Genomic DNA, 24,927 nt, shown 5'->3' on the forward strand with positions numbered 1-24,927 from the left:
CTGCAGGCCGGCCTAGAATGTGATCCCAGTGACTGTTGGCCGCTCCTGCACGGGGATAGGGGTTAACCCTTTAGTCATGTGTGGATACGACACCCCAGGGCTCAGGTGACACAGGCCGTGACTACAACCCCCATGTGAGCAGGTCCCAGACTCCCCTCCCCCGAGCACTAATATCTCCATTCATCTCATCTCCATTGTTGTATTATTTCTCGCTTTCTGGGAATTTCTGGTAAATCCATGTCAGACCTGCGCCCCCGCCGCCCCCTCCTGAAGGGCCGGGTGTTGGGTACTGATCGGATAGGAGGGGCGCACTTACTTTTTTTTTTTTCCAGCTGTCTCTGCAGGTTTTTCCTATTTAGCTTCCCTTTTAAGTTCCAGCTGCTGAATAATGGCCGGCGCTCGTCAACCGTTCCCAGGGCCGGTGGCCAGACTCGCTGCTCCTAGCCAAAAGGGAGCAGAGGGGACAAAAATAACCAAATGACACCTGTGTGATGAGGCGTGCCGGCTTCTGACAGCTTGAGGTGAGCACTGGTCACTGTGAGGGGGCTCGGGCCCCGACTGCCCTGGATCCCTCGGGGCCCTGGATCTGTCGGGTTGGCTCGGGCCCCGACTGCCCTGGATCCCTCGGGGTGCTCGGGCCCCGACTGCCCTGGATCCCTCGGGGCCCTGGATCCGTCTGGGGGGCTCGGGCCCTGACTGCCCTGGATCCCTCGGGGCCCTGGATCCGTCTGGGGGGCTCGGGCCCGACTGCCCTGGATCCCTCGGGGCCCTGGATCCGTCTGGGGGGGCTCGGGCCCGACTGCCCTGGATCCCTCGGGGCCCTGGATCCGTCGGGTTGGCTCGGGCCCCGACTGCCCTGGATCCGTCGGGTTGGCTCGGGCCCCGACTGCCCTGGATCCGTCGGGTTGGCTCGGGCCCCGACTGCCCTGGATCCGTCGGGTTGGCTCGGGCCCCGACTGCCCTGGATCCGTCGGGTTGGCTCGGGCCCCGACTGCCCTGGATCTGTCGGGTTGGCTCGGGCCCCGACTGCCCTGGATCCGTCGGGTTGGCTCGGGCCCCGACTGCCCTGGATCCGTCGGGTTGGCTCGGGCCCCGACTGCCCTGGATCCGTCGGGTTGGCTCGGGCCCCGACTGCCCTGGATCCGTCGGGTTGGCTCGGGCCCCGACTGCCCTGGATCCGTCGGGTTGGCTCGGGCCCCGACTGCCCTGGATCCGTCGGGTTGGCTCGGGCCCCGACTGCCCTGGATCCGTCGGGTTGGCTCGGGCCCCGACTGCCCTGGATCCGTCGGGTTGGCTCGGGCCCCGACTGCCCTGGATCCGTCGGGTTGGCTCGGGCCCCGACGGCCCTGGATCCGTCGGGTTGGCTCGGGCCCCGACGGCCCTGGATCCGTCGGGTTGGCTCGGGCCCCGACGGCCCTGGATCCGTCGGGTTGGCTCGGGCCCCGACGGCCCTGGATCCGTCGGGTTGGCTCGGGCCCCGACGGCCCTGGATCCGTCGGGTTGGCTCGGGCCCCGACGGCCCTGGATCCGTCGGGTTGGCTCGGGCCCCGACGGCCCTGGATCCGTCGGGTTGGCTCGGGCCCCGACGGCCCTGGATCCGTCGGGTTGGCTCGGGCCCCGACGGCCCTGGACCCGTCGGGTTGGCTCGGGCCCCGACGGCCCTGGACCCGTCGGGTTGGCTCGGGCCCCGACGGCCCTGGATCCCTCGGGGCCCTGGATCCATCGGGGGGCTCGGGCCCCCGAGCCTCTTATAAATCTGCCGCTGTCACCAGGACCGGAGCGTCTAATAGGACTGCTGGCAATATCCCTATAATCCGGAAGTTCTGCTAATCCAGCGTGTGATGTCGGAGCCTCGCGGTCTCCTGACCGTCCACTATTCACTGCTTTCTGATATCGGGACGGCAGCTAGGACTTGCTCTTCTGCTGTCCCCCACGCTTTACACTGCAGCACAAATTGCTTGCTAGAGAAATGATCAATCTCCACATATTGAGGTGGGGGAAGCGGGAGGCTTGTGCCATAAAGAGGAGAAATAAAAGGCTTCTGGCACATTGTGCTGACACTACAGCTGTGTGAGGAGGTGGCGGCACTACAGCAGGATTGCTTCCACCGAGGGCCAACAGGGAAAATGTGAGGAGCACGGAGACGTTCTGGACGACCACTGCTCCCATAGAGGTGAATGGAGCGGAGGGCACACGGGCACCACTTCTCCCATAGAGGGGAATGGGGCGGAGGTCACACGGGCACTACTGCTCCCATAGAGGGGAATGGGGCGGAGGTCACACGGGTACTACTGCTCCCATAGAGGTGAATGGAGCGGAGGTCACACGGGCACCACTGCTCCCATAGAGGGGAATGGAGCGGAGGTCATACGGGCACTACTGCTCCCATAGAGGGGAAAGGAGCGGAGGTCACACGGGCACCACTGCTCCCATAGAGGTGAATGAAGCGGAGGTCACATGGGCACTACTGCTCCCATAGGGGTGAATGGAGCGGAGGTCACACAGGCATCACTGCTTCCATAGAGGTGAATGAAGCGGAGGTCACACGGGCACTACTGCTCCCATAGGGGTGAATGGAGCGGAGGTCACACAGGCATCACTGCTCCCATAGAGGTGAATGGAGCGGAGGTCACACGGGCACCACTGCTCCCATAGAGGTGAACGGAGGTCACACGGGCACCACTGCTCCCATAGAGGTGAATGGGGCGGAGGTCACACGGGCACCACTGCTCCCATAGAGGTGAATGGGGCGGAGGTCACACGGGCACCACTGCTCCCATAGAGGTGAATGGGGCGGAGGTCACACGGGCACCACTGCTCCCATAGAGGTGAATGGGGCGGAGGTCACACGGGCACCGCTGCTCCCATAGAGGGGAATGGAGCGGAGGTCACACGGACACCGCTGCTCCCATGGAGCGGAGGTCATATGTACTACTGTTTGAATTCACACAGGTGATTGTGGGGGTTGCAGTAGTCTGACCCCATCATCTATTTAACCCCTTAATGTCTAGGCTGAGTTTTTGAAATCTGACCAGTGTCCCTTTATGTAATAACTCTGGAACGCTGCAGCATAGCCCATTGATTTTGAGTTTTTGTTTTTTCGTGACACTTTGTACTTTATAATAATGGCAGATTTAGGTTGATATGTTTTGTTTGTTTATTTATAAAAATATCAGAAATGTGAAATTTCAAAAAATTAGCAATTTTCAAACGAAATGATTATCCCTTTAGTCCCAATAGTGATACCACACAGACATTAAGAAATGCCATTTCCCTCATGTCGGCCTTTCATCAGCGCCATTTGTGAAACGTTGTCGTCTTTTGTTAGCATTTTAGAAGGTTTAATAACGTAGCAGTAATATTTCTTTAATTTTTTTTCCAAGGAAATTTACAGAACTTATTTTTTTTTAGGGACCTGTACAGTTTTGAAGTGACTTTGGGGGTCCTGTATATTGGAAACCCACAATAGTAATCACATTTTAAAAACAGCCAGTTTTAAGTCGTATTGGCAGTCATTAAGGGGTTAACCTGTACACAGGTGCCTATGGGGTAGTCACTTACTCTGGCTGCCGGGTCCCCCACAGATTGCAGCTGATGGGGTCCTGATTGTGGGCACCCTGTGATCGGCCTATTATGGATGGGGGTTGTAGTAGTTGCTGCTGATCAGGGGCTGGTGCACGCAGATCACTTGCTTCTTACCCTTGTATAGGCCTCATGGTGCAGGTGATGTTATCCTCGGCTGCCCGGCTCCCCATATGGCGCAGGCTTCTGCTATAGGGTGCAGTATACGGCACTGATGTTGTGGAGGCCTGGTGATAATTAGGGGGGCGGCAGCTGCACCTCATTGTTTTATACTTCAAAGAGATCCCTCTTTCTGGAGGTGCAGACGCGTCTTGCATCTCTAGGAGCCGGAGGGAAAGTGAATGCCATTACTGCTGGGAGTCCCGGCAATAGGACCCCGATCATCACCTTATTAATACGAGAAGGGAAAGTTCTGGAATGATGGAAATCCCAGGACAGAGACCTCGCTGATCTGCTGTAAACCTGGATTTCCCGGCACCTCCGGCCCCGGCTGCTGTCACTGAGGTTATTAATGGTTCACTGAATGTACAAATCATCAAGATCCGCTGCTGGCAGCTCCTGTGTAATCACCGACCGATGATGTTGCTACGGGAGCAGGTTTAGGCCACACCGGCTGCTCACTGCAGCACCAGCAACATGTTCCTGGGGTGTTGTGTGGACAGAACGGCTTCTGGGACACTGTGGAGAAATGGCCGCACCACTATTTCCACCACCAAATCAGTGTGACACTTAGCTGAGTGCACCAGGAATGAAGACTAGAGGGGTCCGGCTACTGTAAATTGCCCACCTACACCATAATTTTGGGGTTAGGACTGGTGTGATGTTCCCTCGTAAAGGCTTCTTTGTTGACCTCACACCACTGCTCTCAAATACAAGACGGCAATGGAGGCTGGAGGTCTGTCCTCTTCAGCTACGAGTCTTGCTTTTGTCTTGGACACAGTAATAGCTGGAGATGGATCTGGAGATCATGTGCATAGCGCCATGAAGAGGCCTTGATGAGGGAGCGTTACACCAGTGCCACTCCTGCGGTTATGGTCTCCCATTGATCGGGGCCGTCATTGGTCGGTGATTACACAGGAGCAGTCAGCAGAGGATCTTGATGATTTCCCCAAGTGCATTCAGCGGCAGAACCTTCCTCAGACGACCATTAATGACCTCAGTGACAGCAGCCGAGGCCGGAGGTGCCGGGGATTTCTGGCTCTTACTTCAGATGTTTTGAATATTTTGTTCGCATTTTTCCATCATTTGCAAATCGGCAACGTCTCCACCCTGGGATTTCAATAATTCCAGCACTTTTCTTTTTTGGTGTTGCAGTTTCATTGTTGAGAAGTGTATGCAATATAAAAATTGTGACATCCCTATATGAGTGGTGTGGGGTGAGAGGTGTGGGGTGAGGCGGTGGTGCTGACATCGCATTTTCCTCCTGCAAAGCTCCTCACGCTGTTCTGATGAAGACAATTGTCACCGAGCCGCAGGGACCCTGACAACTGACCCGCTCTCCGCTCTGCACCTTCTCCAATCTGCTTTTATATTATAATTTATTTATTTTCTTATCAAAACTACTGCAGGAGAAGGAGAGCGCAGCACATTGAAATAATGCTGGTGTTGTAACTGTTGTGCTGCCCCCAGGCCATGACCCGGTACAGGGAGAGGTAGTGAGGGACAAGACATTAGGAAAGACGCTGATTACTGCGCCATTGCCCTGAAATGCAGCTGTTATTGCTGAACAGACTGCTCGGTGGGTATGTCTGTGCGCTTTCAGTCTGTAGCTCCCCGCTGGATGCGTCTGTGCGCTTGCAGTCTGTAGCTCCCCGCTGGATGCGTCTGTGCGCTTGCAGTCTGTAGCTCCCCGCTGGATGCGTCTGTGCGCTTGCAGTCTGTAGCTCCCCGCTGGATGCGTCTGTGCGCTTGCAGTCTGTAGCTCCCCGCTGGATGCGTCTGTGCGCTTGCAGTCTGTAGCTCCCCGCTGGATGCGTCTGTGCGCTTGCAGTCTGTAGCTCCCCGCTGGATGCGTCTGTGCGCTTGCAGTCTGTAGCTCCCCGCTGCATGTGTCAGTGCGCTTGCAGTCTGTAGCTCCCCGCTGGATGTGTCTGTGCGCTTGCAGTCTGTAGCTCCCCGCTGGATGCGTCTGTGCGCTTGCAGTCTGTAGCTCCCCGCTGGATGCGTCTGTGCGCTTGCAGTCTGTAGCTCCCCGCTGGATGCGTCTGTGCGCTTGCAGTCTGTAGCTCCCCGCTGGATGTGTCTGTACTCTTGCCTTCTGTGGCTCCCCGCTGGATGTGTCTGTGCGCTTGCAGTCTGTAGCTCCCCGCTGCATGTGTCTGTGCGCTTGCAGTCTGTAGCTCCCTGCTGGATGTGTCTGTGCTCTTGCCTTCTGTGGCTCCCCGCTGGATGTTTCTGTGCTCTTGCCTTCTGTAGCTCCCCGCTGGATGTTTCTGTGCTCTTGCCTTCTGTGGCTCCCCGCTGGATGTGTCTGTGCTCTTGCCTTCTGTGGCTCCCCGCTGGATGTTTCTGTGCTCTTGCCTTCTGTGGCTCCCCGCTGGATGTGTCTGTGCGCTTGCAGTCTGTAGCTCCCCGCTGGATGTGTCTGTGCTCTTGCCTTCTGTAGCTCCCCGCTGGATGTGTCTGTGCGCTTGCAGTCTGTAGCTCCCCGCTGGATGTGTCTGTGCTCTTGCCTTCTGTAGCTCCCCGCTGGATGCGTCTGTGCGCTTGCAGTCTGTAGCTCCCCGCTGGATGCGTCTGTGCGCTTGCAGTCTGTAGCTCCCCGCTGGATGCGTCTGTGCGCTTGCAGTCTGTAGCTCCCCGCTGGATGCGTCTGTGCGCTTGCAGTCTGTAGCTCCCCGCTGGATGCGTCTGTGCGCTTGCAGTCTGTAGCTCCCCGCTGGATGTGTCTGTGCTCTTGCCTTCTGTGGCTCCCTGCTGGATGTGTCTGTGCGCTTGCAGTCTGTAGCTCCCCGCTGGATGTTTCTGTGCTCTTGCCTTCTGTAGCTCCCCGCTGGATGCGTCTGTGCGCTTGCAGTCTGTAGCTCCCCGCTGGATGCGTCTGTGCGCTTGCAGTCTGTAGCTCCCCGCTGGATGCGTCTGTGCGCTTGCAGTCTGTAGCTCCCCGCTGGATGCGTCTGTGCGCTTGCAGTCTGTAGCTCCCCGCTGGATGCGTCTGTGCGCTTGCAGTCTGTAGCTCCCCGCTGGATGTTTCTGTGCTCTTGCCTTCTGTAGCTCCCCGCTGGATGTGTCTGTGCGCTTGCAGTCTGTAGCTCCCCGCTGCATGTGTCTGTGCTCTTGCCTTCTGTAGCTCCCCGCTGGATGTGTCTGTGCGCTTGCAGTCTGTAGCTCCCCGCTGGATGTGTCTGTGCTCTTGCCTTCTGTAGCTCCCCGCTGGATGCGTCTGTGCGCTTGCAGTCTGTAGCTCCCCGCTGGATGCGTCTGTGCGCTTGCAGTCTGTAGCTCCCCGCTGGATGCGTCTGTGCGCTTGCAGTCTGTAGCTCCCCGCTGGATGTGTCTGTGCTCTTGCCTTCTGTAGCTCCCCGCTGGATGCGTCTGTGCGCTTGCAGTCTGTAGCTCCCCGCTGGATGCGTCTGTGCGCTTGCAGTCTGTAGCTCCCTGCTGGATGTGTCTGTGCTCTTGCCTTCTGTAGCTCCCCGCTGGATGCGTCTGTGCGCTTGCAGTCTGTAGCTCCCCGCTGGATGCGTCTGTGCGCTTGCAGTCTGTAGCTCCCCGCTGGATGCGTCTGTGCGCTTGCAGTCTGTAGCTCCCCGATGGATGTGTCCGTGCGCTTGCAGTCTATAGTTCCTGCCTCTTAATTCACCGCCGCGCCGCTACATAATGTCACCACCGTCCATCAAGAAACGGAGGCGACACCAGGAGGGAGAAGGAAGAAGAGCCATAAACTAGGTGCACCAATACACGCCGAGGGCAGCCAGTTTTCGGCAGAGCCGATGACCCTGTTGGGGTGACTCTTTATGCCCTGCCCTATGCTTGCCCAGGGGTAGTGTTTACATGGTGGGCAGATCTTCTTCAGTTGGCCAAAAAAAATCTATTATTAATATTATAATTCTCTTGTTCCTACATCCATATATCCACGTGTGCCGTCAGCTCTCTCCACCGTTCTCTATAACTTTATATTGTGATTTTTCCAGTTGCTGGCGGCCTCAGCAAGCGACCGCACCGCTCTACAGCCGTCGGTCACAGTGGTACCGGAGACCTGACCGGTGACTGGGTGCACACCGTGCGGTATTTAATATAATAAGAGACTTACACATTAGATGTGGGGGGTCCGGACCCTCTGATGTCATTGGGGCCGGTTGACTTTCTAATATGTTTGATAGAACTCCACTATCCCACAATGACAAATGTCGGGGTTGAGAAGGATCAGGTGCTGAAGGCTCACCATACCCGATCATCTGTATGGGGGGTCAGGAGGGACAGCTGTGGGCTGAGCAGTGTGTACATGTGTATGGGGGGTCAGGAGGGATAGCTGTGGGCTGAGCACAGTGTACATGTGTATGGGGGGTCAGGAGGGATAGCTGTGGGCTGAGCAGTGTGTACATGTGTATGGGGGGTCAGGAGGGATAGCTGTGGGCTGAGCAGTGTGTACATGTGTATGGGGGTGTCGGGAGGGATAGCTGTGGGCTGAGCACAGTGTACATGTGTATGGGGGGTCAGGAGGGATAGCTGTGGGCTGAGCACAGTGTACATGTGTATGGGGGGTCAGGAGGGATAGCTGTGGGCTGAGCACAGTGTACATGTGTATGGGGGGTCAGGAGGGACAGCTGTGGGCTGAGCACAGTGTACATGTGTATGGGGGGTCAGGAGGGATAGCTGTGGGCTGAGCACAGTGTACATGTGTATGGGGGGTCAGGAGGGATAGCTGTGGGCTGAGCAGTGTGTACATGTGTATGGGGGGTCAGGAGGGATAGCTGTGGGCTGAGCAGTGTGTACATGTGTATGGGGGGTCAGGAGGGATAGCTGTGGGCTGAGCACAGTGTACATGTGTATGGGGGGTCAGGAGGGATAGCTGTGGGCTGAGCACAGTGTACATGTGTATGGGGGGTCAGGAGGGATAGCTGTGGGCTGAGCAGTGTGTACATGTGTATGGGGGGTCAGGAGGGATAGCTGTGGGCTGAGCACAGTGTACATGTGTATGGGGGGTCAGGAGGGATAGCTGTGGGCTGAGCACAGTGTACATGTGTATGGGGGGTCAGGAGGGATAGCTGTGGGCTGAGCACAGTTTACATGTGTATGGGGGGTCAGGAGGGATAGCTGTGGGCTGAGCACAGTGTACATGTGTATGGGGGGTCAGGAGGGATAGCTGTGGGCTGAGCACAGTGTACATGTGTATGGGGGGTCAGGAGGGATAGCTGTGGGCTGTGCACAGCGTACATGTGTATGGGGGGTCAGGAGGGATAGCTGTGGGCTGAGCAGTATGTACATGTGTATGGGGGGTCAGGAGGGATAGCTGTGGGCTGAGCACAGTGTACATGTGTATGGGGGGTCAGGAGGGATAGCTGTGGGCTGAGCAGTGTGTACATGTGTATGGGGGGTCAGGAGGGATTGCTGTGGGCTGAGCAGTGTGTACATGTGTATGGGGGGTCAGGAGGGATAGCTGTGGGCTGAGCACAGTGTACATGTGTATGGGGGGTCAGGAGGGATAGCTGTGGGCTGAGCAGTGTGTACATGTGTATGGGGGGTCAGGAGGGATAGCTGTGGGCTGAGCACAGTGTACATGTGTATGGGGGGTCAGGAGGGATAGCTGTGGGCTGAGCACAGTGTACATGTGTATGGGGGGTCAGGAGGGATAGCTATGGGCTGAGTACAGTGTACATGTGTATGGGGGATCAGGAGGGATAGCTGTGGGCTGAGCACAGTGTACATGTGTATGGGGGGGTCAGGAGGGATAGCTATGGGCTGAGCACAGTGTACATGTGTATAGGGGGTCAGGAGGGATAGCTGTGGGCTGAGCAGTGTGTACATGTGTATGGGGGGTCAGGAGGGATAGCTGTGGGCTGAGCAGTGTGTACATGTGTATGGGGGGGTCAGGAGGGATAGCTGTGGGCTGAGCAGTGTGTACATGTGTATGGGGGGTCAGGAGGGATAGCTGTGGGCTGAGCACAGTATACATGTGTATGGGGGGTCAGGAGGGATAGCTGTGGGCTGAGCAGTGTGTACATGTGTATGGGGGGTCAGGAGGGATAGCTGTGGGCTGAGCACAGTGTACATGTGTATGGGAGGTCTGGAGGGATAGCTGTGTGCTGAGCACAGTGTACATGTGTATGGGGGGTCAGGAGGGATAGCTGTGGGCTGAGCAGTGTGTACATGTGTATGGGGGGTCAGGAGGGATAGCTGTGGGCTGAGCACAGTGTACATGTGTATGGGGGGTCAGGAGGGATAGCTGTGGGCTGAGCACAGTGTACATGTGTATGGGAGGTCTGGAGGGATAGCTGTGTGCTGAGCACAGTGTACATGTGTATGGGGGGTCAGGAGGGATAGCTGTGGGCTGAGCAGTGTGTACATGTGTATGGGGGGTCAGGAGGGATAGCTGTGGGCTGAGCACAGTGTACATGTGTATGGGGGGTCAGGAGGGATAGCTGTGGGCTGAGCAGTGTGTACATGTGTATGGGGGGTCAGGAGGGATAGCTGTGGGCTGAGCAGTGTGTACATGTGTATGGGGGGTCAGGAGGGATAGCTGTGGGCTGAGCACAGTGTACATGTGTATGGGAGGTCTGGAGGGATAGCTGTGTGCTGAGCACAGTGTACATGTGTATGGGGGGTCAGGAGGGATAGCTGTGGGCTGAGCAGTGTGTACATGTGTATGGGGGGTCAGGAGGGATAGCTGTGGGCTGAGCACAGCGTACATGTGTATGGAGGGTCAGGAGGGATAGCTGTGGGCTGAGCAGTGTGTACATGTGTATAGGGGGTCAGGAGGGATAGCTGTGGGCTGAGCACAGTGTACATGTGTATGGGGGGTCAGGAGGGATAGCTGTGGGCTGAGGAGTGTGTACATGTGTATGGGGGGTCAGGAGGGATAGCTGTGGGCTGAGCAGTGTGTACATGTGTATGGGGGGTCAGGAGGGATAGGTGTGGTCTGAGCAGTGTGTACATGTGTATGGGGGTCAGGAGGGACAGCTGTGGGCTGAGCAGTGTGTACATGTGTATGGGGGTCAGGAGGGACAGCTGTGGGCTGAGCAGTGTGTACATGTGTATGGTGGGTCAGGAGGGACAGCTGTGGGCTTTGCACAGCGTACATGTGTATGGGGGGTCAGGAGGGATAGCTGTGGGCTGAGCAGTGTGTACATGTGTATGGGGGGTCAGGAGGGATAGCTGTGGGCTGAGCAGTGTGTACATGTGTATGGGGGGTCAGGAGGGATAGCTGTGGGCTGAGCACAGTGTACATGTGTATGGGGGGGTCAGGAGGGATAGCTGTGGGCTGAGCACAGTGTACATGTGTATGGGGGGTCAGGAGGGATAGCTGTGGGCTGAGCAGTGTGTACATGTGTATGGGGGTCAGGAGGGATAGCTGTGGGCTGAGCAGTGTGTACATGTGTATGGGGGTCAGGAGGGACAGCTGTGGGCTGAGCACAGTGTACATGTGTATGGGGGGTCAGGAGGGATAGCTGTGGACTGAGCACAGTGTACATGTGTATGGGGGGTCAGGAGGGATAGCTGTGGGCTGAGCAGTGTGTATGGGGGGTCAGGAGGGACAGCTGTGAGCTGAGCACAGTGTACATGTGTATGGGGGGTCAGGAGGGATAGCTGTGGGCTGAGCAGTACGTACATGTGTATGGGGGGTCAGGAGGGATAGCTGTGGGCTGAGCACAGTGTATACATGTGTATGGTGGGGTCAGGAGGGATAGCTGTGGGCTGAGCACAGTGTACATGTGTATGGGGGGTCAGGAGGGATAGCTGTGGGCTGAGCACAGTGTACATGTGTATGGGGGGTCAGGAGGGATAGCTGTGGGCTGAGCACAGTGTACATGTGTATGGGGGGTCAGGAGGGATAGCTGTGGACTGAGCACAGTGTACATGTGTATGGGGGGTCAGGAGGGATAGCTGTGGACTGAGCAGTGTGTATGGGGGGTCAGGAGGGACAGCTGTGAGCTGAGCACAGTGTACATGTGTATGGGGGGTCAGGAGGGATAGCTGTGGGCTGAGCAGTGTGTATGGGGGGTCAGGAGGGACAGCTGTGAGCTGAGCACAGTGTACATGTGTATGGGGGGTCAGGAGGGATAGCTGTGGGCTGAGCAGTACGTACATGTGTATGGGGGGTCAGGAGGGATAGCTGTGGGCTGAGCACAGTGTATACATGTGTATGGTGGGGTCAGGAGGGATAGCTGTGGGCTGAGCACAGTGTATACATGTGTATGGTGGGGTCAGGAGGGATAGCTGTGGGCTGAGCACAGTGTACATGTGTATGGGGGGTCAGGAGGGATAGCTGTGGGCTGAGCACAGTGTACATGTGTATGGGGGGTCAGGAGGGATAGCTGTGGGCTGAGCACAGTGTACATGTGTATGGGGGGTCAGGAGGGATAGCTGTGGACTGAGCACAGTGTACATGTGTATGGGGGGTCAGGAGGGATAGCTGTGGACTGAGCAGTGTGTATGGGGGGTCAGGAGGGACAGCTGTGAGCTGAGCACAGTGTACATGTGTATGGGGGGTCAGGAGGGATAGCTGTGGGCTGAGCAGTACGTACATGTGTATGGGGGGTCAGGAGGGATAGCTGTGGGCTGAGCACAGTGTACATGTGTATGGGGGGTCAGGAGGGATAGCTGTGGGCTGAGCACAGTGTACATGTGTATGGGGGGTCAGGAGGGATAGCTGTGGGCTGAGCACAGTGTACAAGTGTATGGGGGGTCAGGAGGGATAGCTGTGGGCTGAGCACAGTGTACATGTGTATGGGGGGTCAGGAGGGATAGCTGTGGGCTGAGCAGTACGTACATGTGTATGGGGGGTTAGGAGGGATAGCTGTGCGTTGAGCACAGTGTACATGTGTATGGGGGGTCAGGAGGGATAGCTGTGGGCTGAGCACAGTGTACATGTGTATGGGGGGTCAGGAGGCATAGCTGTGGGCTGAGCACAGTGTACATGTGTATGGGGGGTCAGGAGGGACAGCTGTGGGCTGAGCACAGTGTACATGTGTATGGGGGGTCAGGAGGGATAGCTGTTTGAGCAGAGTGTACAGGTGTATGGGGGGTCAGAAGGGATAGCTGTGGGCTGAGCACAGTGTACATGTGTATGGGGGGTCAGGAGGGATAGCTGTGGGCTGAGCACAGTGTACATGTGTATGGGGGGTCAGGAGGGATAGCTGTGGGCTGAGCAGTGTGTACATGTGTATGGGGGGTCAGGAGGGATAGCTGTGGGCTGTGCACAGCGTACATGTGTATGGGGGGTCAGGAGGGATAGCTGTGGGCTGAGCAGTATGTACATGTGTATGGGGGGTCAGGAGGGATAGCTGTGGGCTGAGCAGTGTGTACATGTGTATGGGGGGTCAGGAGGGATAGCTGTGGGCTGAGCACAGTGTACATGTGTATGGGGGGTCAGGAGGGATAGCTGTGGGCTGAGCACAGTGTACATGTGTATGGGGGGGTCAGGAGGGATAGCTGTGGGCTGAGCACAGTGTACATGTGTATGGGGGGTCAGGAGGGATAGCTGTGGACTGAGCACAGTGTACATGTGTATGGGGGGTCAGGAGGGATAGCTGTGGGCTGAGCAGTGTGTACATGTGTATGGGGGTCAGGAGGGACAGCTGTGGGCTGAGCACAGTGTACATGTGTATGGGGGGTCAGGAGGGACAGCTGTGAGCTGAGCACAGTGTACATGTGTATGGGGGGTCAGGAGAGATAGCTGTGAGCTGAGCACAGTGTACATGTGTATGGGGGGTCAGGAGGGATAGCTGTGGGCTGAGCAGTACGTACATGTGTATGGGGGGTCAGGAGGGATAGCTGTGGGCTGAGCACAGTGTATACATGTGTATGGTGGGGTCAGGAGGGATAGCTGTGGGCTGAGCACAGTGTACATGTGTATGGGGGGTCAGGAGGGATAGCTGTGGGCTGAGCACAATGTACATGTGTATGGGGGGTCAGGAGGGATAGCTGTGGGCTGAGCAGTACGTACATGTGTATGGGGGGTCAGGAGGGATAGCTGTGCGTTGAGCACAGTGTACATGTGTATGGGGGGTCAGGAGGGATAGCTGTGGGCTGAGCACAGTGTACATGTGTATGGGGGGTCAGGAGGGATAGCTGTGGGCTGAGCACAGTGTACATGTGTATGGGGGGTCAGGAGGGACAGCTGTGGGCTGAGCACAGTGTACATGTGTATGGGGGGTCAGGAGGGATAGCTGTTTGAGCAGAGTGTACAGGTGTATGGGGGGTCAGAAGGGATAGCTGTGGGCTGAGCACAGTGTACATGTGTATGGGGGGTCAGGAGGGATAGCTGTGGGCTGAGCACAGTGTACATGTGTATGGGGGGTCAGGAGGGATAGCTGTGGGCTGTGCACAGCGTACATGTGTATGGGGGGTCAGGAGGGATAGCTGTGGGCTGAGCAGTATGTACATGTGTATGGGGGGTCAGGAGGGATAGCTGTGGGCTGAGCACAGTGTACATGTGTATGGGGGGTCAGGAGGGATAGCTGTGGGCTGAGCAGTGTGTACATGTGTATGGGGGGTCAGGAGGGATAGCTGTGGGCTGAGCAGTGTGTACATGTGTATGGGGGGTCAGGAGGGATAGCTGTGGGCTGAGCACAGTGTACATGTGTATGGGGGGTCAGGAGGGATAGCTGTGGGCTGAGCAGTGTGTACATGTGTATGGGGGTCAGGAGGGATAGCTGTGGGCTGAGCACAGTGTACATGTGTATGGGGGGGTCAGGAGGGATAGCTATGGGCTGAGCACAGTGTACATGTGTATAGGGGGTCAGGAGGGATAGCTGTGGGCTGAGCAGTGTGTACATGTGTATGGGGGGTCAGGAGGGATAGCTGTGGGCTGAGCAGTGTGTACATGTGTATGGGGGGGTCAGGAGGGATAGCTGTGGGCTGAGCAGTGTGTACATGTGTATGGGGGGTCAGGAGGGATAGCTGTGGGCTGAGCACAGTGTACATGTGTGGGGGGTCAGGAGGGATAGCTGTGGGCTGAGCACAGTGTACATGTGTATGGGGGGTCAGGAGGGATAGCTGTGGGCTGAGCAGTGTGTACATGTGTATGGGGGGTCAGGAGGGATAGCTGTGGGCTGAGCACAGTGTACATGTGTATGGGGGGTCAGGAGGGATAGCTGTGGGCTGAGCAGTGTGTACATGTGTATGGGGGGTCAGGAGGGATAGCTGTGGGCTGAGCACAGCGTACATGTGTATGGAGGGTCAGGAGGGATAGCTGTGGGCTGAGCAGTGTGTACATGTGTATAGGGGGTCAGGAGGGATAGCTGTGGGCTGAGCACAGTGTACATGTGTATGGGGGGTCAGGAGGGATAGCTGTGGGCTGAGGAGTGTGTACATGTGTATGGGGGGTCAGGAGGGATAGGTGTGGGCTGAGCAGTGTGTACATGTGTATGGGGGTCAGGAGGGACAGCTGTGGGCTGAGCAGTGTGTACATGTGTATGGGGGGTCAGGAGGGATAGCTGTGGGCTGAGCAGTATGTACATGTGTATGGTGGGTCAGGAGGGACAGCTGTGGGCTTTGCACAGCGTACATGTGTATGGAGGGTCAGGAGGGATAGCTGTGGGCTGAGCAGTGTGTACATGTGTATGGGGGGTCAGGAGGGATAGCTGTGGGCTGAGCACAGTGTACATGTGTATGGGGGGTCAGGAGGGATAGCTGTGGGCTGAGCACAGTGTACATGTGTATGGGGGGGTCAGGAGGGATAGCTGTGGGCTGAGCACAGTGTACATGTGTATGGGGGGTCAGGAGGGATAGCTGTGGGCTGAGCAGTGTGTACATGTGTATGGGGGTCAGGAGGGATAGCTGTGGGCTGAGCAGTGTGTACATGTGTATGGGGGTCAGGAGGGACAGCTGTGGGCTGAGCACAGTGTACATGTGTATGGGGGGTCAGGAGGGATAGCTGTGGACTGAGCACAGTGTACATGTGTATGGGGGGTCAGGAGGGACAGCTGTGAGCTGAGCACAGTGTACATGTGTATGGGGGGTCAGGAGGGATAGCTGTGGGCTGAGCAGTACGTACATGTGTATGGGGGGTCAGGAGGGATAGCTGTGGGCTGAGCACAGTGTATACATGTGTATGGTGGGGTCAGGAGGGATAGCTGTGGGCTGAGCACAGTGTACATGTGTGGGGGGTCAGGAGGGATAGCTGTGGGCTGAGCACAGTGTACATGTGTATGGGGGGTCAGGAGGGATAGCTGTGGGCTGAGCACAGTGTACATGTGTATGGGGGGTCAGGAGGGATAGCTGTGGGCTGAGCAGTACGTACATGTGTATGGGGGGTCAGGAGGGATAGCTGTGCGTTGAGCACAGTGTACATGTGTATGGGGGTCAGGAGGGATAGCTGTGGGCTGAGCAGTGTGTACATGTGTATGGGGGGTCAGGAGGGATAGCTGTGCGCTGAGCACAGTGTACATGTGTATGGGGGGTCAGGAGGGATAGCTGTGGGCTGAGCACAGTGTACATGTGTATGGGGGGTCAGGAGGGATAGCTGTGGGCTGAGCACAGTGTACATGTGTATGGGGGGTCAGGAGGGATAGCTGTTTGAGCGGAGTGTACATGTGTATGGGGGGTCAGGAGGGATAGCTGTGGGCTGAGCAGTGTGTACATGTGTATGGGGGGTCAGGAGGGATAGCTGTGGGCTGAGCAGTGTGTACATGTGTATGGGGGGTCAGGAGGGATAACTGTGGGCTGAGCACAGTGTACATGTGTATGGGGGGTCAGGAGGGACAGCTGTGGGCTGAGCACAGTGTACATGTGTATGGGGGGTCAGGAGGGACAGCTGTGGGCTGAGCACAGTGTACATGTGTATGGGGGGTCAGGAGGGATAGCTGTGGGCTGAGCACAGTGTACATGTGTATGGGGGGTCAGGAGAGATAGCTGTGGGCTGAGCAGTGTGTACATGTGTATGGGGGGTCAGGAGGGATAGCTGTGGGCTGAGCACAGTGTACATGTGTATGGGGGGTCAGGAGGTATAGCTGTGGGCTGAGCAGTGTGTACATGTGTATGGGGGGTCAGGAGGGATAGCTGTGGGCTGAGCACAGTGTACATGTGTATGGGCGGTCAGGAGGGATAGCTGTGGGCTGAGCAGTGTGTACATGTGTATGGGGGGGTCAGGAGGGATAGCTGTGGGCTGAGCACAGTGTACATGTGTATGGGGGGTCAGGAGGGATAGCTGTGGGCTGAGCACAGTGTACATGTGTATGGGGGGTCAGGAGGGATAGCTGTGGGCTGAGCACAGTGTACATGTGTATGGGGGGTCAGGAGGGATAGCTGTGGGCTGAGCACAGTGTACATGTGTATGGGGGGTCAGGAGGGACAGCTGTGGGCTGAGCACAGTGTACATGTGTATGGGGGGTCAGGAGGGATAGCTGTGGGCTGAGCACAGTGTACATGTGTATGGGGGGTCAGGAGGGATAGCTGTGGGCTGAGCACAGTGTACATGTGTATGGAGGGTCAGGAGGGATAGCTGTGGGCTGAGCACAGTGTACATGTGTATGGGGGATCAGGAGGGATAGCTGTGGGCTGAGCACAGTGTACATGTGTATGGGGGGTCAGGAGGGATAGCTGTGGGCTGAGCAGTGTGTACATGTGTATGGGGGGTCAGGAGGGATAGCTGTGGGCTGAGCACAGTGTACATGTGTATGGGGGGTCAGGAGGGGTAGCTGTGGGCTGAGCACAGTGTACATGTGTATGGGGGGTCAGGAGGGACAGCTGTGGGCTGAGCACAGTGTACATGTGTATGGGGGGTCAGGAGGGATAGCTGTGGGCTGAGCAGTGTGTACATGTGTATGGGGGGTCAGGAGGGATAGCTGTGGGCTGAGCAGTGTGTACATGTGTATGGGGGGTCAGGAGGGATAGCTGTGGGCTGAGCAGTGTGTACATGTGTATGGGGGGTCAGGAGGGATAGCTGTGGGCTGAGCACAGTGTACATGTGTATGGGGGGTCAGGAGGGATAGCTGTGGGCTGAGCACAGTGTACATGTGTATGGGGGGTCAGGAGGGACAGCTGTGGGCTCAGCACAGTGTACATGTGTATGGGGGGTCAGTAGGGATAGCTGTAGGCTGAGCAGTGTGTACATGTGTATGGGGGGTCAGGAGGGATAGCTGTGGGCAGAGCAGTGTGTACATGTGTATGGGGGGTCAGGAGGGATAGCTGTGGGCTGAGCAGTGTGTACATGTGTATGGGGGGGTCAGGAGGGACAGCTGTGGGATGAGCAGAGTTTACATGTGTATGGGGGGTCAGGAGGGATAGCTGTGGGCTGAGCAGTGTGTACATGTGTATGGGGGGTCAGGAGGGACAGCTGTGGGATGAGCAGAGTGTACATGTGTATGGGGGGTCAGGAGGGATAGCTGTGGGCTGAGCAGTGTGTACATGTGTATGGGGGATCAGGAGGGATAGCTGTGGACTGAGCAGTGTGTACATGTGTATGGGGGGTCAGGAGGGATAGCTGTGGGCTGAGCAGTGTGTACATGTGTATGGGGGGTCAGGAGGGATAGCTGTGGGCTGAGCACAGTGTACATGTGTATGGGGGGTCAGGAGGGATAGCTGTGGGCTGAACACAGTGTACATATGTATGGGGGGTCAGGAGGGATAGCTGTGGGCTGAGCACAGTGTACATGTGTATGGGGGGTCAGGAGGGACAGCTGTGGGCTGAGCAGTGTGTACATGTGTATGGGGGGTCAGGAGGGATAGCTGTGGGCTGAGCAGTGTGTACATGTGTATGGGGGGTCAGGAGGGACAGCTGTGGGCTGAGCAGTGTGTATGGGGGGTCAGGAGGGATAGCTGTGGGCTGAGCACAGTGTACATGTGTATGGGGGGTCAGGAGGGATAGCTGTGGGCTGAGCAGAGTGTACATGTGTATGGGGGGGTCAGGAGGGACAGCTGTGGGCTGAGCACAGTGTACATGTGTATGGGGGGTCAGGATGGATAGCTGTGGGCTGAGCACAGTGTACATGTGTATGGGGGGGTCAGGAGGGATAGCTGTGGGCTGAGCACAGTGTACATGTGTATGGGGGGTCAGGAGGGATAGCTGTGGGCTGAGCACAGTGTACATGTGTATGGGGGATAAGGAGGGATAGCTGTGGGCTGAGCAGTGTGTACATGTGTATGGGGGTCAGGAGGGATAGCTGTGGGCTGAGCAGTGTGTACATGTGTATGGGGGGTCAGGAGGGATAGCTGTGGGCTGAGCACAGTGTACATGTGTATGGGGGGTCAGGAGGGATAGCTGTGGGCTGAGCACAGTGTACATGTGTATGGGGGGTCAGGAGGGACAGCTGTGGGCTCAGCACAGTGTACATGTGTATGGGGGGTCAGTAGGGATAGCTGTAGGCTGAGCAGTGTGTACATGTGTATGGGGGGTCAGGAGGGATAGCTGTGGGCAGAGCAGTGTGTACATGTGTATGGGGGGTCAGGAGGGATAGCTGTGGGCTGAGCAGTGTGTACATGTGTATGGGGGGGTCAGGAGGGACAGCTGTGGGATGAGCAGAGTTTACATGTGTATGGGGGGTCAGGAGGGATAGCTGTGGGCTGAGCAGTGTGTACATGTGTATGGGGGGTCAGGAGGGACAGCTGTGGGATGAGCAGAGTGTACATGTGTATGGGGGGTCAGGAGGGATAGCTGTGGGCTGAGCAGTGTGTACATGTGTATGGGGGATCAGGAGGGATAGCTGTGGACTGAGCAGTGTGTACATGTGTATGGGGGGTCAGGAGGGATAGCTGTGGGCTGAGCAGTGTGTACATGTGTATGGGGGGTCAGGAGGGATAGCTGTGGGCTGAGCACAGTGTACATGTGTATGGGGGGTCAGGAGGGATAGCTGTGGGCTGAACACAGTGTACATATGTATGGGGGGTCAGGAGGGATAGCTGTGGGCTGAGCACAGTGTACATGTGTATGGGGGGTCAGGAGGGACAGCTGTGGGCTGAGCAGTGTGTACATGTGTATGGGGGGTCAGGAGGGATAGCTGTGGGCTGAGCAGTGTGTACATGTGTATGGGGGGTCAGGAGGGACAGCTGTGGGCTGAGCAGTGTGTATGGGGGGTCAGGAGGGATAGCTGTGGGCTGAGCAGAGTGTACATGTGTATGGGGGGTCAGGAGGGATAGCTGTTGGCTGAGCACAGTGTACATGTGTATGGGGGGTCAGGAGGGACAGCTCTTGGCTGAGCACAGTGTACATGTGTATGGGGGGGTCAGGAGGGATAGCTGTGGGCTGAGCAGTGTGTACATGTGTATGGGGGGTCAGGAGGGATAGCTGTGGGCTGAGCACAGTGTACATGTGTATGGGGGGTCAGGAGGGATAGCTGTGGGCTGAGCACAGTGTACATGTGTATGGGGGGTCAGGAGGGATAGCTGTGGGCTGAGCAGTGTGTACATGTGTATGGGGGGTCAGGAGGGACAGCTGTGGGCTGAGCACAGTGTACATGTGTATGGGGGGTCAGGAGGGATAGCTGTGGGCTGAGCAGAGTGTACATGTGTATGGGGGGGTCAGGAGGGACAGCTGTGGGCTGAGCACAGTGTACATGTGTATGGGGGGTCAGGATGGATAGCTGTGGGCTGAGCACAGTGTACATGTGTATGGGGGGGTCAGGAGGGATAGCTGTGGGCTGAGCACAGTGTACATGTGTATGGGGGGTCAGGAGGGATAGCTGTGGGCTGAGCACAGTGTACATGTGTATGGGGGGTCAGGAGGGATAGCTGTGGGCTGAGCAGTGTGTACATGTGTATGGGGGTCAGGAGGGATAGCTGTGGGCTGAGCACAGTGTACATGTGTATGGGGGGTCAGGAGGGACAGCTGTGGGCTGAGCAGTGTGTACATGTGTATGGGGGATCAGGAGGGACAGCTGTGAGCTGAGCACAGTGTACATGTGTATGGGGGGTCAGGAGGGATAGCTGTGGGCTGAGCACAGTGTACATGTGTATGGGGAGTCAGGAGGGATAACTGTGGGCTGAGCACAGTGTACATGTGTATGGGGAGTCAGGAGGGACAGCTGTGGGCTGAGCAGTGTGTACATGTGTATGGGGGGTCAGGAGGGATAGCTGTGGGCTGAGCAGTGTGTACATGTGTATGGGGGGTCAGGAGGGATAACTGTGGGCTGAGCACAGTGTACATGTGTATGGGGAGTCAGGAGGGACAGCGGTGGGCTGAGCAGTGTGTACATGTGTATGGGGGGTCAGGAGGGATAACTGTGGGCTGAGCACAGTGTACATGTGTATGGGGAGTCAGGAGGGACAGCTGTGGGCTGAGCACAGTGTACATGTGTATGTGGGGTCAGGAGGGACAGCTGTAGGCTGAGCACAGTGTACATGTGTATGGGGGGTCAGGAGGGATAGCTGTGGGCTGAGCACAGTGTACATGTGTATGTGGGGTCAGGAGGGACAGCTGTGGGCTGAGCACAGTGTACATGTGTATGGGGGGTCAGGAGGGATAGCTGTGGGCTGAGCAGTGTGTACATGTGTATGGGGGGTCAGGAGGGATAGCTGTGGGCTGAGCAGTGTGTACATGTGTATGGGGGGTCAGGAGGGACAGCTGTGGGCTGAGCAGTGTGTATGGGGGGTCAGGAGGGATAGCTGTGGGCTGAGAAGAGTGTACATGTTTATGGGGGGTCAGGAGGGATAGCTGTGGGCTGAGCACAGTGTACATGTGTATGGGGGGTCAGGAGGGACAGCTCTTGGCTGAGCACAGTGTACATGTGTATGGGGGGGTCAGGAGGGATAGCTGTGGGCTGAGCAGTGTGTACATGTGTATGGGGGGTCAGGAGGGATAGCTGTGGGCTGAGCAGTGTGTACATGTGTATGGGGGGTCAGGAGGGACAGCTGTGGGCTGAGCAGTGTGTATGGGGGGTCAGGAGGGATAGCTGTGGGCTGAGCAGAGTGTACATGTTTATGGGGGGTCAGGAGGGATAGCTGTGGGCTGAGCACAGTGTACATGTGTATGGGGGGTCAGGAGGGATAGCTGTGGGCTGAGCACAGTGTACATGTGTATGGGGGGTCAGGAGGGATAGCTGTGGGCTGAGCACAGTGTACATGTGTATGGGGGGTCAGGAGGGATAGCTGTGGGCTGAGCACAGTGTACATGTGTATGGGGGGTCAGGAGGGACAGCTGTGGTCTGAGCACAGTGTACATGTGTATGGGGGGTCAGGAGGGATAGCTGTGGACTGAGCACAGTGTACATGTGTATGGGGGGTCAGGAGGGATAGCTGTGGACTGAGCACAGTGTACATGTGTATGGGGGGTCAGGAGGGATAGCTGTGGGCTGAGCACAGTGTACATGTGTATGGGGGGTCAGGAGGGATAGCTGTGGGCTGAGCACAGTGTACATGTGTATGGGGGGTCAGGAGGGATAGCTGTGGGCTGAGCACAGTGTACTTGTGTATGGGGGGTCAGGAGGGATAGCTGTGGGCTGAGCAGAGTGTACATGTGTATGGGGGGTCAGGAGGGACAGCTGTGGGCTGAGCACAGTGTACATGTGTATGGGGGGTCAGGAGGGACAGCTGTGGGCTGAGCACAGTGTACATGTGTATGGGGGGTCAGGAGGGACAGCTGTGGGCTGAGCAGTGTGTACATGTGTATGGGGGGTCAGGAGGGACAGCTGTGGGCTGAGCACAGTGTAAATGTGTATGGGGGGTCAGGAGGGGTAGCTGTGGGCTGAGCACAGTGTACATGTGTATGGGGGGTCAGGAGGGACAGCTGTGGGCTGAGCACAGTGTACATGTGTATGGGGGGTCAGGAGGGATAGCTGTGGGCTGAGCACAGTGTACATGTGTATGGGGGGTCAGGAGGGACAGCTGTGGGCTGAGCACAGTGTAAATGTGTATGGGGGGTCAGGAGGGGTAGCTGTGGGCTGAGCACAGTGTACATGTGTATGGGGGGTCAGGAGGGATAGCTGTGGGCTGAGCACAGTGTACATGTGTATGGGGGGTCAGGAGGGATGGCTGTGGGCTGAGCAGTGTGTACATGTGTATGGGAGGTCAGGAGGGATAGCTGTGGGCTGAGCACAGTGTACATGTGTATGGGGGGTCAGGAGGGATAGCTGTGGGCTGAGCAGTGTGTACATGTGTTTGGGGGGTCAGGAGGGATAGCTGTGGGCTGAGCAGTGTGTACATGTGTATGGGGGGTCAGGAGGGATAGCTGTGGGCTGAGCACAGTGTACATGTGTATGGGGGGTCAGGAGGGATAGCTGTGTGCTGAGCACAGTGTACATGTGTATGGGGGGTCAGGAGGGATAGCTGTGGGCTGAGCACAGTGTACATGTGTATGGGGGGTTAGGAGGGACAGCTGTGGGCTGAGCACAGTGTAAATGTGTATGGGGGGTCAGGAGGGATAGCTGTGGGCTGAGCACAGTGTACATGTCTATGGGGGTCAGGAGGGATAGCTGTGGGCTGAGCACAGTGTACATGTGTATGGGGGGTCAGGAGGGATGGCTGTGGGCTGAGCACAGTGTACATGTGTATGGGAGGTCAGGAGGGATAGCTGTGGGCTGAGCACAGTGTACATGTGTATGGGGGGTCAGGAGGGATAGCTGTGGGCTGAGCAGTGTGTACATGTGTTTGGGGGGTCAGGAGGGATAGCTGTGGGCTGAGCACAGTGTACATGTGTATGGGGGGTCAGGAGGGACAGCTCTTGGCTGAGCACAGTGTACATGTGTATGGGGGGTCAGGTGGGACAGCTGTGGGCTGAGCACAGTGTACATGTGTATGGGGGGTGAGGAGGGACAGCTGTGGGCTGAGCACAGTGTACATGTGTATGGGGGGTCAGGAGGGACAGCTGTGGGCTGAGCAGTGTGTACATGTGTATGGGGGGTCAGGAGCGATAGCTGTGGGTGAGCACAGTGTACATGTGTATGGGGGGTCAGGAGGGATCGCTGTGGGCTGAGCAGAGTGTACATGTGTATGGGGGGTCAGGAGGGACAGCTGTGGGCTGAGCACAGTGTACTTGTGTATGGGGGGTCAGGAGGGATAGCTGTGGGCTGAGTAGTGTGTACATGTGTATGGGGGGTCAGGAGGGATAGCTGTGGGCTGAGCAGTGTGTACATGTGTTTGAGGGGTCAGGAGGGATAGCTGTGGGCTGAGCACAGTGTACATGTGTATGGGGGGTCAGGAGGGATAGCTGTGGGCTGAGCAGAGTGTACATGTGTATGGGGGATCAGGAGGGACAGCTGTGGGCTGAGCACAGTGTACATGTGTATGGGGGGTCAGGAGGGATAGCTGTGGGCTGAGCATTGTGTACATGTGTATGGGGGGTCAGGAGGGATAGCTGTGGGCTGAGCACAGTGTACATGTGTATGGGGGGTCAGGAGGGATAGCTGTGGGCTGAGCACAGTGTACATGTGTATGGGGGGGTCAGGAGGGATAGCTGTGGGCTGAGCACAGTGTACATGTGTATGGGGGGTCAGGAGGGATAGCTGTGGGCTGAGCAGTGTGTACATGTGTATGGGGGTCAGGAGGGATAGCTGTGGGCTGAGCAGTGTGTACATGTGTATGGGGGTCAGGAGGGACAGCTGTGGGCTGAGCACAGTGTACATGTGTATGGGGGGTCAGGAGGGATAGCTGTGGACTGAGCACAGTGTACATGTGTATGGGGGGTCAGGAGGGACAGCTGTGAGCTGAGCACAGTGTACATGTGTATGGGGGGTCAGGAGGGATAGCTGTGGGCTGAGCAGTACGTACATGTGTATGGGGGGTCAGGAGGGATAGCTGTGGGCTGAGCACAGTGTATACATGTGTATGGTGGGGTCAGGAGGGATAGCTGTGGGCTGAGCACAGTGTACATGTGTATGGGGGGTCAGGAGGGATAGCTGTGGGCTGAGCACAGTGTACATGTGTATGGGGGGTCAGGAGGGATAGCTGTGGGCTGAGCACAGTGTACATGTGTATGGGGGGTCAGGAGGGATAGCTGTGGGCTGAGCAGTACGTACATGTGTATGGGGGGTCAGGAGGGATAGCTGTGCGTTGAGCACAGTGTACATGTGTATGGGGGTCAGGAGGGATAGCTGTGGGCTGAGCAGTGTGTACATGTGTATGGGGGGTCAGGAGGGATAGCTGTGGGCTGAGCACAGTGTACATGTGTATGGGGGGTCAGGAGGGATAGCTGTGGGCTGAGCACAGTGTACATGTGTATGGGGGGTCAGGAGGGACAGCTGTGGGCTGAGCACAGTGTACATGTGTATGGGGGGTCAGGAGGGACAGCTGTGGGCTGAGCACAGTGTACATGTG

The 24,927-nt window shown here is 57.1% G+C and overlaps 1 protein-coding gene across 2 annotated transcripts in view; it reads left to right on the forward strand.

Moving 5' to 3' along the window:
• RAB11FIP5 (RAB11 family interacting protein 5) overlaps nt 1–24,927 on the forward strand; it is a 118,327-nt gene that overhangs the window by 10,999 nt on the left and 82,401 nt on the right. Inside the window, exon 1 of one of the 2 annotated variants that reach the window (XM_073649458.1) lies at nt 369–521. The exons of the other annotated variant lie outside the window; for it this stretch is intronic. The gene's annotated coding sequence lies outside the window, so the exon portion shown is untranslated. Of the gene's footprint in view, nt 1–368; nt 522–24,927 lie in introns of those variants that run through there. 2 annotated transcript variants of the gene reach the window in all.

Source organism: Phyllobates terribilis, unplaced genomic scaffold (genome assembly GCF_046119375.1).
Source record: "Phyllobates terribilis strain yellow unplaced genomic scaffold, ASM4611937v1 Scaffold_1__5_contigs__length_1240528914, whole genome shotgun sequence".
NCBI classification, from domain to species: Eukaryota; Metazoa; Chordata; class Amphibia; order Anura; family Dendrobatidae; genus Phyllobates; species Phyllobates terribilis.